Here is a 12,872-nt window from a genome sequence, read left to right on the forward strand (position 1 = left end):
ACCTTTGACTGTCCCGTTCAACGCTGTAACTCACTGCATTTTTTCATCTATAGGATGCCATTTGGGGTAAGACATAGCACTGACTTAGTCATCACTTTTCAGGAAAACCCCCACTACCCATGGGGTATGCTATGAGATGCACCCTTTCCCAAGAAACATTAAAATATGAAAAAGTACATGTAAGAATCAAGGAAATATGATCTTTGAATAAAGAATAATACATACTTTTCAAATTGAGTTATATCTTCGAGGCAGAGTCGACACTTAAATGACAAAGCAAGATTCAACATAATCTGAAGACTGGAGCCATGAGCTGATACCAACAAGGTGAGATTAAATGGGGATATGAACAGTGAGTTCAGAAAATAAAATGTGCAGAACACAATACAGAGAAGGAGCAAGATCTGGGAGGCTTAGCAGACTGAAATGCAGAATGACTTCGTGTTATAATAATGACAGCTAATGTTTGTGGAGTGTGCACTGTAAACCAAGTACTTATGTAAGATATACGTGTGTGTGTGTGTGTGTGTGTGTGTGTACATGTATAATAAAAAGATACACCAAACACACACAAACGTAACTCATTTAATCCTCTCAGAGGAGTGAACTCAGGCTTGGAGAGATTAAGTCCCTTGCTGAAGATTACATGGTGGGCTTTGAACTCAGGCAGTCTGACTCCACAGCCTGCCCAGGAGCCATTAAAAAGTACTGCTTGATACTAAAGCAAAGTGTAGCTTTCTTTAAGGGAAGTATAAGGTCAAACCTTCTCTAGCGATCAGGCAACATCTGGAGTACTATACGGAATCCTTGTCATCGCCTTTCTGAGTAGTGGTTCTTGAAGGCCACGGACCCTTTTGAGTAAAGCTCCCCCGGAAAATGTCCATAAGCAAATGCACATGATATTTGACGTAGAGTTCGCTGCCTCCCCGAAGTCAGCCATGGACTCAGTTCATAACCTCGTTTTAGAGGAACATCACTGACTGCAAGTGCGTCCTTGGGGGCTGGGCAGGCTGATAAAGATTCTGACACCACTTCGTAGAAGAAAGGGAGAGAGCATTTTTGATGTTTAGCTTGGAGAAGAAAGAGAAAGGGTGTGTAAGAAATCTCAGAATTCTTCCTCAATATTTCCAAAGTTATCATATGACAGAAGGAACAGATATAGTCTGAGGTGACCCAGAAGGCAGAGCTAGTAAGGACCAAGAAGTAGAAATTATAGGGAAATTTTACTTTCACAAGAAGGATGAACTTTTCCCCATTTTCAGTGGCCTCCAGATGGATAACTCAATTGTGAGTGATAGGAACTTCTTGTAAACCCTAAATCTAAATCTACACAAAGTCAAGTGGAAGCTTTGGGAGAGACCCAGGGAGAGTCAGAGGAGATTCCGGTGAAGGGAGCCAGACTAGGTCCTCTTCCAGAATGCCCTCATCTCCGAGATCTTTCTTTAGAGCATCATTGTAAACAAAATGAGGACAGGGACCATGGCTGTTTCATGCACCCCTATACACCCAGAGCTCAATAAATCACCCATAAATGAACAAATGAATGGAAAACACTCATTACGTAGACAAGACAGTGTAGGGTAAGAACAGGGTGCTGGATCCAGGCAAGCCTGCACTTGAATTCAGCCCCACCAACTCCTAGAACTGCACCCTAGGTCCAGTCACTGCATCTTGCTGTGCCTTATAACTTACTGTGCAATGGGTCCAATAACACTGCCCATCATGTTAGGATTAAATGAGATATGCTAAGTAAAGTCCTTAGGACAAGCCAGGAGCAAAAGCTAATGCTCAATGAACATTAGCTATTATTTTTGCTTAGTATTGCAGATGTCTGTGCTTGTCGGACTCTCCCCAGCCCCCTGACTGTTCCCTTAGGGAGAGCAGGCCCTCTGCCTTATCCTTCTTCTTTCCACTGTCGTGATGCACGAAGGTGTTAGTGCCTGCAGGAAGGGAAGAATGGATGGACCGACGGATGAAATCAAGAGACACTGTTTTGCTATTTTCCATGTTCTTTTCCAAGAATCCCAAGGTCTACGATTCTTAGATTTTTTTTTCTCCCTGAAAATCTGAGATGGTTCAGATTCATTTAGTTTTATTCTTCATTTTATTCTCCTGTTCTGTTGTGTAGGCTAGATGGAACGTTCACTGTAATGAAACTGCATGCTGGGGATCTAGGTCTGCAATACCAGGATGGGGCATAATACCATGACTCCCAAAGGAACCATGTAACCAGATTCTGGTCTGAATGTCACGGTTAATTTCCAATAATGGGTTATTCACTGATTAACTAGTTTTAAATTAGCTTCTCTGTGTTGCATTGGACACTAACCCCTGAAGTACAGTAGCGTCAGAGAAGTTGTCAGTGCTGAATACCAACTGTTGAATGGTCTTCTGTTTAGATATTGAGTGCTTTAAGCCTCTCAGAAGGGAGTTGCAGTACATTATACCTAGCAAGGCTTGTTTCTCTTCTGTTTTTTGAAGTAGAGATGTGGTGTGAGAACCTTATTCATGCAAGAAGGCAGCGTGGAAAAGAAGGAAACATGAGCTGTGGTGAGTGAGACAACACTGGGAGGTCTCACAGTCCCTTCTCAAGTGATGATATGATGACGGTGATGGTGACAGTGATGATGGCAGTGATAGTGATAATGATGGTGGTCACGATGGTGATGGTGATGATGGCGATGAGCTGATGATGGTGGTGGTGATGATGATGATAGCGATGATGGTGATGGTGATGGTGATGTTGGTGATGATGATGGTGATGATGATAATGGTGAGGATGATGGTGATAGTGGTGATGATGATGGTGATGAGCTGATGATGGTGGTGGTGATGATGATGATAGCAATGATGGTGATGGTGATAGTGGTGATGGTGATGGTGGTGATGGTGATGATGATGGTGATGGTAATGGTGATGGTGGTGTTAGTGAGATTGCAGTGCTTTCGATCTGAATAGCACTTTACATTTCCATACTAAATACAGAATAGAATAAACTCTAAGACTGCATAATTACATTAAAATGGAAAGCTTTTCTGGTCAGCTTACCCTGTTTTTTATTTTTTAATTTTTTCAGGGAAAGATTCCCCCTGAACTAACATCTGTTGTGAATCTTCCTCTCTTTTCTCCCCACCCCCCAAAACCCCAGTGCACAGTTGTGTGTCCTAGTTGTAAGTCCTTCTAGTTCTTCTATGTGAGCCACCACCACAGCATGGCAACTGATAGACTGGTGGTGTGGTTCTGCGCCTGGGAAACGAACCAGGGCCGCTGAAGCAGTGAGAGTGACGAACTTTAACCACTAGGGCATCAGGGCTGGCTGTATATGAGGTTATTTTGACATGGACTGGAACTTCGGAGAAGGCCCAAAATCTCCATAAACCTCAACATCTGGGTGTTCTACAGATTTGAACAGAAGCTTGGATTTTGTCATTTATTTAATTCCAAAGAACAGCAGTTAACTGGGCTGATCAAATTGTTCTAAATTCTGATTCAGTCTATATCAGAGAAACTGTCCCTCTGTAACCCCCTCATTATGGCCCTGGGCCTTTGCCATTGACGTTGGACGCTCACCATGTCGGTATGATCACTGGGACCACGGGTCATGGTTCCCTTTGCCGCATGCAGTTTCTTATAGAACGTCTGATGCATTCTTGGGGCTCCTTAAATGTTTAATAAGAACTCTGCCTAATGCTCTCCTTGTATTAAGCTTGGGTTTTCAGGCCTTCCAGGCCTCTGTGGAAAACTTGGAAGATTCCTGTACTTTTAGAGAATGTTTTGATGAAAAGGGTAATCTTTCAGTTTACGCTGGTCTGGGCCTTCAGAGGGATTCAGAGCTCCTGTCCAGGCCTCGGGTCGTAGCAAGAACCCTGCCCCCAGGGCGAGCAGGGAGGATCCTGGCTGAGCCTTTATTGGGGAATGGCCTATCTCTGCCCCTCTCTGAGGCGAGATCCTGGACCCTCAGATGCAGTGTCCTGGCTGATCTGTTGCGTGGGGAGGAGGAGAAAGCGCAGGGTCCTGCAGGGTCTGGGGCTCTGGTGTTTGGTGCCGTGGGCCGTGCCCCTTCCATGTGGAAGGCCTTCATGTCTGCTGTGTCTCTCTGGCTCCTCTTGGTTGAGAACAGTTCACCCCGCATGCTCCCTGGGGATCATTCTGGCCTCTTCCGCCATTTGGGGTCACCCCTCGGGCTGCAGCCAGTCCAGGATGGAGGTGAAAGGTCACGGCTCCAGGTCACCTGGGCTTGTGGGAGCGGGGTTCTGCCATGGGGGACGGCAAGCTGGGCGATGGGTCATGCCTCGGGGATGGAGGCCCAGAGCAGGGGTCCTGAGCCATCGGGACGCTGGGCTTTCAGCGGGCTGATGTCCCTCGCCCTTTCTCAGCCCCATCCCACTGAGTATGGGGTGAAAACATAGCCACCCCTTCCTGAGGAGAAGCCACAGCCAGCTGTTAGATTGCGCCATGAGACCGGGGCCGGGAAGGGGACCCGAGTGTCCCTTCTGCCCTAGTTTGGGTGTGGGGGTGGACATCACAAGGAGGTCAGGGGGAGGGCGAGGCCAGAAATGGACGTGTTGGGTTCTCCCAGGATTCCCGCTGGCCTCTAGAGTGCGGTTCCTCACCTGCCTTTTCATGTATGATTAAGAGTTCATTCACGCCAGGGGACGGGCTGCTCCTCCTGGGGCACAGGGTGAGAGGCGGTGGTCACAGCCCCGCAGAGCGCGTCTGGGTGTCCGGGCACCCCAGGGCGGGCGTTGGCCTAGGAACCCCAGGTTCCATAAGCACCGGAGGCGTCTGAGGGAGATGGCTTTCACTGCCCCAGGGGAGAGGGCCGAGGCTAGCCTCCTCTGCCTTCATCCCTGGCTGCCGCTTCTCCTCATCCCCGTCCACGAGAGAATCCGTCCCCTGGAGGACTCGTGTGGGACGAGACTGAGATGAGCAAGGCCCGGAATTTCCCAGCTGGGCAGCCCTCTCAGGTCAGCCCCTGGTGCACGCATGTCCTGGGTCAAGGGGAACAGACAGCTCTCTGGACCCCATGTGACAGGGAAGGTACTGGAACCTCAGCTGTTGACTGCAAACAGGCTCAGCGTGCTTTCCCAGCAATTATCGAAGCCTGCTCCTGGCTCTTTCTGGAGGCAGGGAGGGGGCCTCCCTGCCTGCACTTGGTGAGGGTGAGCCCCCATCTCATGACAAAACAATTCACAAAGCCCCTTGTTTTTCTGTCAATAGGGGAGTCCAAGCCCAGCCCATATCCAGGAGGAGAAGAGAAAGCAGACTTTCCTCTCCAGCTCACTCTGCTCCCCCACTTCCTGCCGACCCCAAAGCCCCGGCGGGACCCCCTACGCACCGGAGGGGAGAAATCTGGGGGCTGTACCCAAGGCCGGGGTGGAGGAGAGCCCTTCACTGTGTTCACGACCTGACCCCCTGCAATCTGCTCTCTGGTCTCGCTCTCCGTCTGCCTCCTCTAGCATCTCGTCATCAGAACCTTCACAATTGTCATGCCAACGCATTTCCTCTAAGAGCGTTTTCTTGAACATGTGTCACTTTTTGAAAATGTGCTCAGGAGAGCAACTTCTTCCTGTCTGACCAAGATTCAGTCCCTTCCACTGCAGCCAGTCGCAGGCCCGTCCGCCGAGGCGACTGGGGATGGGGAACCATGGGCCCGGGGACAGCAGGACATTTGTCTGCACTGGCCTTGTCAGGGCTCCGGGTCAGCCAGACGGTGGTCCACTTGTGTTTGGAAATTCAACGTGACGCGTGCATCCCCCGCACACGTGGTCAGCTTCTGTATGAAAGATGGTATTTCCCCTGGGGCCACACTGGCACCTGGGGCCTGCAGAACACACTTTGTTGGTGCTCTAGACTTGCAGATCCTCACATATCTCGCCCTGGCCCCACCTCCCGTGAACTCCTGAGGTCAGGACCCTGGTCTCCTCCAAATTTGTGTCCTCCTTAATGTTGTGCATGCTGCATAGTGCAAGAGCAATACTGCTGAATGGATGAGTAAGTCACTACACAGAAGGAAGCAAACTGGAAAACTACAGAAGTCATGTGTTATGTTGTTTTTTTCTGTCCCAGCTTTTTGAGTTAAGCAGGAGAGTGAGGAGGTGGGAAAGAGGCCGCATAAGAAGCAATAAATAGAAATACAATATTCTGGCAAAAGCTACGTCTCTGACAACAGCAAGAAAGGCAAAATACATATGAAAATGACAAATGAGTCTTATTTGGAGGCAGTCACTGTCCCCAAAAGGCTGTGTCATATGTAGTTCATCTAGACGGAGGTGATACAACTGGCTTGGCCTAAGCATTCAGCGAAAGGCAATGTCATATAGTGCTACTTAACGCCTCGGTGCAGGGAATGAGGGCAGAAGTGTGCTGGTCTTTGACATAATCTGCTGAGGGCAAAATAACAACTTCACCCTCAATGGCGAGATACACAGTTGTTTTCAAAATAAACAAGCAACCGCCCTCATAGCAGAAGCTGGTTAAGTCTCTGGTCTGCTAACACGACACCCACAAGTGGCCTTTGAATCCACTGAGCAGATGTTTGCATGTTAATCAAGTTGTCAAGCATAAAACTCAAGCCATCCAAGGCCTCACTGTTAGACCAAGGAGATTTATGGAAGGGTGGGAGGGAAACGGGAAGGGACCAAACTGTCTGCATCTTCCTGTATCCTTCGTGCTGTCATCTAAGCTTGTAAATAAGTGCTACAGAGGTGATGCCATGGAAACAGGAGCGTGAGCACAAGGTGCTCCCTGTCGAATGCAGGACTAGAGGACGCTCACGTTCCTGTTAGGACAAACGGAGGAAGAAAGTGCAGCTTCACTCAGGAGACGGCTGACCTGTGAGGTTGTCGTCTGAAGATGGAGTTCCAGCTGAAACACACCAGCTCAGAGAGGCTTCACTCCAGTCGCCAATGGGGGCTTGGGGGTTAGAGTAATGAGGTCCTGCCATGTGGGACTCCAACGTGACTGGGACAGCAGGGACCGTGCTGGATTGGACAGAGAGAGTGGGACTGACCCAACAGGGGAGGAAGGTATTTATTTATTAATAAAACACATATAACATAAATTTACCATCTTAACCATTTGTGAGTGTAAAGTTCAGTGGTACTAAGCATATTCACGTTGTTGTGTAACTGTCTCCACTGTCCATCTCCTGAACTTTCTCATCATCCCAGAATGAACCTCGTCCCCACTAACTGCCCAGCCCCCTCCCCCAGCCCCGGCACCCACCACCCTACTTTCTGTCTCTATGACTGGACTGCTCCAGGTCCCTCATGTGAGTGGAATCACACAGTATTTGTCCTTTTGCGTCTCGCTTATGACATTAGTATAATGTCCTCATCCATGTTGTAGCAGGTGTCAGAATTTCCTTCCTTTTTAAGGCTGAGTAATAGTCCATTGTACAGACAGAGCTATGGGGTGATATTTTGATATCCAAAACCCACTTGAAAATTGGCAAAAAATGTGTCTGGCCCTTTTTGTTTAATTTTTCAACAGTGTCCAAGTGTCTCACTCTAGTTGGAAGTAAAAACAAAACAAACTCATAAGAAGGACACTTTGTATTTCTAGTGTTGGAAGAGATGTGGAAGAGAAGGGGGGATTCTGGCCACCTCTCCTGGGGGGACGTCCTACACCATCCTGCTCCCTCGGAGGGGTCTTCAAATGTCCTGCATGGTAAGGTGGGGCACAGCGCAGTGGGCGGTCAGATCCCTAGCAGGCGCTCATCCAACAAGGTCGTCCCCTCTCTGAGATGGCATGGCCCCACGTCCAATGATGTGAGTGTGTTTAGGAACGGGTGCAACATTCTGGAATGTGAAGTGCTCATATGATTTCTGCTTTGTCCCATGGCACACACACTGCTCTGCTTTGTTTTGATTCTACCCCAGAAACTGGCAACACAGAGTTGTGGGGTAACAACGTGGTGCAGCCTTTGTGGTTTGTCTTCTCTGTCCACAAAGCCTGTCAAGCCCCTTCACACCACCCCTCACACCACCCCTTCACACCACCCCTCACACCACCCCTCACACCACCCCTTCACACCACCCCTCACACCACCCCTTCACACCACCCCTTCACACCACCCCTTCACACCACCCCTCACACCACCCCTTCACACCACCCCTTCACACCACCCCTTCACACCACCATGGAAGCCTCCGGGGGCATCGCTAGGGGCATGCGGGACCGCGCACAGCTGGAACGGAGGCCCCAGGTTCCTCCCCTGGGCCTGCATGCTCTAGGCTGGAAGGAAGAACACGCCGGTGCTGTGGAGGCAGGGACCTAGAGAAAAGGATGAGCACCCACATTTGCTACATTACGGCATTTCCCCAACAACACTTTATATATTCATTTCTCATCTTCGAAGCTCTTTCACGTGCACTGGCTAACTTGGTTTTCATAGTAGCCCTGAGAGGTGGGAAAGGCCCTCGATATGCAGAGGCAGAAACTCAGGCATGGTACGTGCAGTTCCTGCGAAGTGAGGGGTCATGCCGACGGGAGCCCAGACCTTCTGACCTCATGGCTCAACTGCCCGTCCCCAACAGACCTCAAATGGGAGGGCAGGATGCGGGCCCATGGCGGCTGGGCTCACCCTCAGCTGTGTGCACGTCTTTAAGATGAGGCTTCTCCACGTCACTCTTCAAGGAGTGTGGCCACTGTTGGTTCCATCACCCTACACCCCACAACATCTTACACCTAGAACCGAAATCCAGCCAGCATTGGGAACAGCACACGTCAACACTAGGGCGGCACTGGATCTACTGATTCCCTCCTCGTTCAGTAAACACCAGTGGAGCACCTGCAGGGGCAGGCGCTGGGCTAAGGAGTGATGAGGTCACCACAGGTGCTCAGAGTCTGGTGCAGTGATCGTGACAACAGGGACGTGTACACACGGGACACACATGACACACGGTGTGTGCCAGGCACGCTGCTTAGTGCTTCATGTGCTTTTTTTTTTTTTTTTTTTGCTGAGGAAGATCAGCCCTGTGCTAACATCTGCCAATCCTTCTCTTTTTTTGCTGAGGAAGACTGGCCCTGGGCTAACATCCGTGCCCATCTTCCTCCACTTTACACAGGACGCCGCCACAGCATGGCCTGACAAGCAGTGTGGCGGTGCGCGCCCGGGATCCTAACAGGCAAACCCCGGGCAGCTGCAGCGGAACATGCACACTTAACGACTTGCGCCACTGGGCTGGCCCCTTCATGTGCGTTTAATGACTTAATCCTCACCACAACCTTAGGAGGTGAGTGTTATTATTATACCTATTTTACAGCTGAGAAAACTGAAGCACAGAAAGGCTAGGTCATTTGCCCAAGGTCACACAGCTAATGAGCGGTAATTCCAAGATTTGAATCCTGGTGACCTGGGGAGACAGCGATTTACACATGGAGGTCAGATGGAAGGCTGCCTCTAGAAGATGAATCAAATCTATGGTTTGAAGGAAACTGAGTTTCCAAGTTTTCAGGAAAAAAGAGTCATATTCCTTCTTTTCTCCTCAGATCTGCATGCTAGATGTCAGTGGGCCTTTTGATAAATTTCAGATAACAATTAAAGCTGAATCTTCCACAGTCTTCAAGCTTCGGTCGCTGGTGTCCGTGGAAGGCTGTGCACTGTCTGAAGAAGACATGATGGAAGGAGCCCGGGTAGAGGCCAGGCAAAGAACGCACTGCCATCCTTCACACGTGATGTGACAGAGCTGCCTGGCACTTCAGCACACACACACATACACAGAAACTGTGATCCTGCCAAGGGCTCTGCACGCAGGTCATCAGAGTGAGTGACAGGAAAGGAGGGCTGGACCACAGAGCCCTTGTCCCAAAGCAGTGCCATGCAAGCATTTTTTGTAAACTAGATGCTGATGGTGACAAGCATAATAGTGAGAATTGCCATACACCCTCAGGATCAAACCATTTCCCTTATTGTGGGCAAATAAGAATGCATTTAAAGACCACCTTACCCTGCCTTTTTCTACAGTGCTCACTCAGGCAGTCTGAGCTCGTCTCCTCCCCTAAACACACACATACACGCACACATGGTTGCACATGTGCTCCCACACATGCATACATGTACATATGAGCACATGCCCGTGTACACATGCAAACACGAACACACATGCACAAGCATGTGTGTGCATACACACACACTTATACAGATAAGTGCACATGTGCATACACACATACATGCACATGTGCATGACACACATGCATACACATACACACATGCACACACATATGCACACAGAGGTGCTGAATGTGCTGCCTGCTCTCCAGCTCTTGCGTCTGCCTCTGGCCACTGTCCTGGCCCCTTTGCTCTGCTCATGCTGTCACCTGTTCCTCATTCTCCATGTTGGGTTCTCTTCTGGATCAAACTCTAGAATCATTCTTGGTCCTCGCTCTACAGTCTGAGAGCAAGTCTCACCCAACCCCACGTCAGGTGTTTCCTGGGTTTTTGTTTGTCTGTTTAGGCACAGCTGTGACCTTGAGTTTATGTTCTAAAGAGCCTGGTGGTCTGTCTCTATTTGAGAGGCAGGGTGGTTCCCAGAGATGTCTTTCGCTGTGATTTGGTGGTTGAGGCAGCTCTGGAATCCAGCTGCGTGGACTCCTCACTTGCCCCCTCCTGACATTGGGAGAGGGTGATGGGGTGTAGGTCGTGGCTGGTGAAGCACTGGCTTGAAGCTTATTCGAGGAAGGGAATGGCCCCCTGTATAGGAGAGGAGATCAGCTCAGATTAGTCACTTATGCTAGAAAGGGGTGGAGAGGTGGTGACTTGTCTCTCAGCTCTCTTCCTTGGTGGTCAGCAAACACTGCTAATGCTGGCATGGCCCCAAGAAGGATCACATGAATGTTACTTGGTTTATTACACCCTAGACTTTCTGCAAGTCAGACTCACATCTATGTGCTCCCAGAATCACTGGGCGGGACTGAAGTCAAGTGCAGCGAGAGCAGCGAGAGCATTTTCCTGGCACCTGCGACTTTGGAGGAGCTATGGGTTCTAATAGAAGAAGTACTGGGGGATGCCCGGGTCCTAAGGAGGGAAAGGACTGTTGGATGCGTGCAGGGCAACAGCTGCTTCATGGAGTTCCAGTCTTGGACTGAAGTAGAGCCTGTGAGCGGGAAGATCCGATGTTGTAAACATGAGCTTCTCCCAGTCTGCATCACAGCGAGCCAGCAAACCAGTGAGCGTGAGCAACCCTGTTGTGGTGATTCATCCTTTATGGAACTCAACTCTGCAGAGTGCTTTGGGCCCCAGAACACTACAAGGTTTTAACTGCCAGGATTTCAGTGCACACCATATTGGTGTCCACATACCAGGAGCCAGTGTGGGTTTTGGTTCTAACCTTCTGGGAACCAGTGTGAGAAGGAAAATGGGCAGTTATGGTGTTGGATTAAAAAAAAATAAATCTGTTATAGATTTTAGTCACTGTTGGTTGGAAGCAGAGATGGGACTTTCCTGGATGTTTCTCATCTATAAAAACAGTCATTGATAGTTTCCTTTCAGGGCTTTGAAAGGGGCAAACTTTGGTGAAATGCTGAGCATAATGCCTGGAAAAAAAGATGTCGATCAAGAAAAATCAGTATGCTTTCTTTCTTTATGTAACTCCTAGAGAAACTGATCAATGAGCAAGGTAAGGCTCACAGAAATTAACTTGTCCATTGTCAGTCAACAGGCCTCAGAAAAATCCAGAATCATGCCTGAGCCTCCTTGTCCCCCAGGGCTCCACTCTCACGATGTCCCAAGCCCTGCATCACCTGTGCTTTTGTCAGCAAATGTCACTGTATGTGATGAAGTCTCCCTTCTGCTGTGGGTGCTTCCTACATGTGTTCACCCACAGGCGATAAGAGTGCACGGAAGCAGTGTTTTAGCTCACACTGCTGGTCAACAGAAAGGACAGCGGTAGTGTGGAAGACCCAGGCCCATGTCTGATAAGCAGTCCTCACCCACGAACATCCTTTATTGTGTGACTAGGGTCGGAGAATGAATCCAGAGCCCCTCTGCTAAAGGGAAAGGGAAGAAGATTGAGAGGAACCTGGGACAGGATTCCTGCCATCAAGAAATTGGCCACCTCCGGGCCGGCCCGGTGGTGCAAGCGGTTAAGTGCGTGCACTCCGCTGTGGTGGCCCGGGGTTCGCCGGTTTGGATCCCGGGCGTGCACCGACGCACCGCTTGTCAAGCCATGCTGTGGCGGCGTCCCATATAAAGTGGAGGAAGATGGGCATAGTTGTTAGCCCAGGGCTAGTCTTCTTCAGCAAAAAGAGGAGGATAGGCAGATGTTAGCTCAGGGCCGATCTTTTTCACAAAAAAAAGAAAAGAAATTGACCATCTCTCGGAGATGTGCTCCTTCATCCATATCTGTCCAGTGCCTGCATGGACCAGAGTCTTCTGGTCACTGGTGCCAGAGCTGAACAGGATTCTTGTTCTCATAGAGCTTGAATTCTAGTGGGAAGGCAGCAAGGAGCATTTAACCAAACCAGTGATTGATGTGAGGGCAGATGGAGGTCAGGGCTACGAAGAAAACCCAAGAGAAATGGGACAGAGTGTGATGGGAGGGGGTGGTTTGGGGGGGGAGATGCCGTGTGAGCTGAGACCAGCACAGTGACAAGGGGCCAGGATGAGGGAATCTGGGAAAGAGACTTTCAAGAGAGAATTTGGGAACAACAGCGTGAGGTGGGAGTAGCTCATTATACTCCAAGAAGAGACGTGTGGCTGCTGTGGATTGTGCCACGCGCTGTGAGGGAGGGGAGCCGGCTCCTGCAAGGCCTGCGAGAGCAGGGGAGGCGCTGTGTTCCAGGTGAGACGGGAAACCCCTGGACAGTGTAAGCAGGGAAATGACAAAATCTGATCTATGTATCAAATTGCTGGCTCCTGTAGAGCGGAT

General features: G+C 49.7%; 1 long non-coding RNA gene across 1 annotated transcript; it reads left to right on the forward strand.

Annotated features, from left to right (window-relative positions):
- The first annotated feature begins 249 nt into the window (after window positions 1–249).
- LOC131399780 (uncharacterized) lies at window positions 250–6,501 on the forward strand. The gene is made up of 3 exons (XR_009217225.1): window positions 250–327; window positions 2,485–2,550; window positions 5,221–6,501. It is a non-coding gene; the product is annotated as an uncharacterized LOC131399780 (long non-coding RNA).
- Window positions 6,502–12,872: the final 6,371 nt, after the last annotated feature.

This window comes from Diceros bicornis, chromosome 39 (genome assembly GCF_020826845.1).
Source record: "Diceros bicornis minor isolate mBicDic1 chromosome 39, mDicBic1.mat.cur, whole genome shotgun sequence".
In the NCBI taxonomy this organism is placed as follows: Eukaryota; Metazoa; Chordata; class Mammalia; order Perissodactyla; family Rhinocerotidae; genus Diceros; species Diceros bicornis.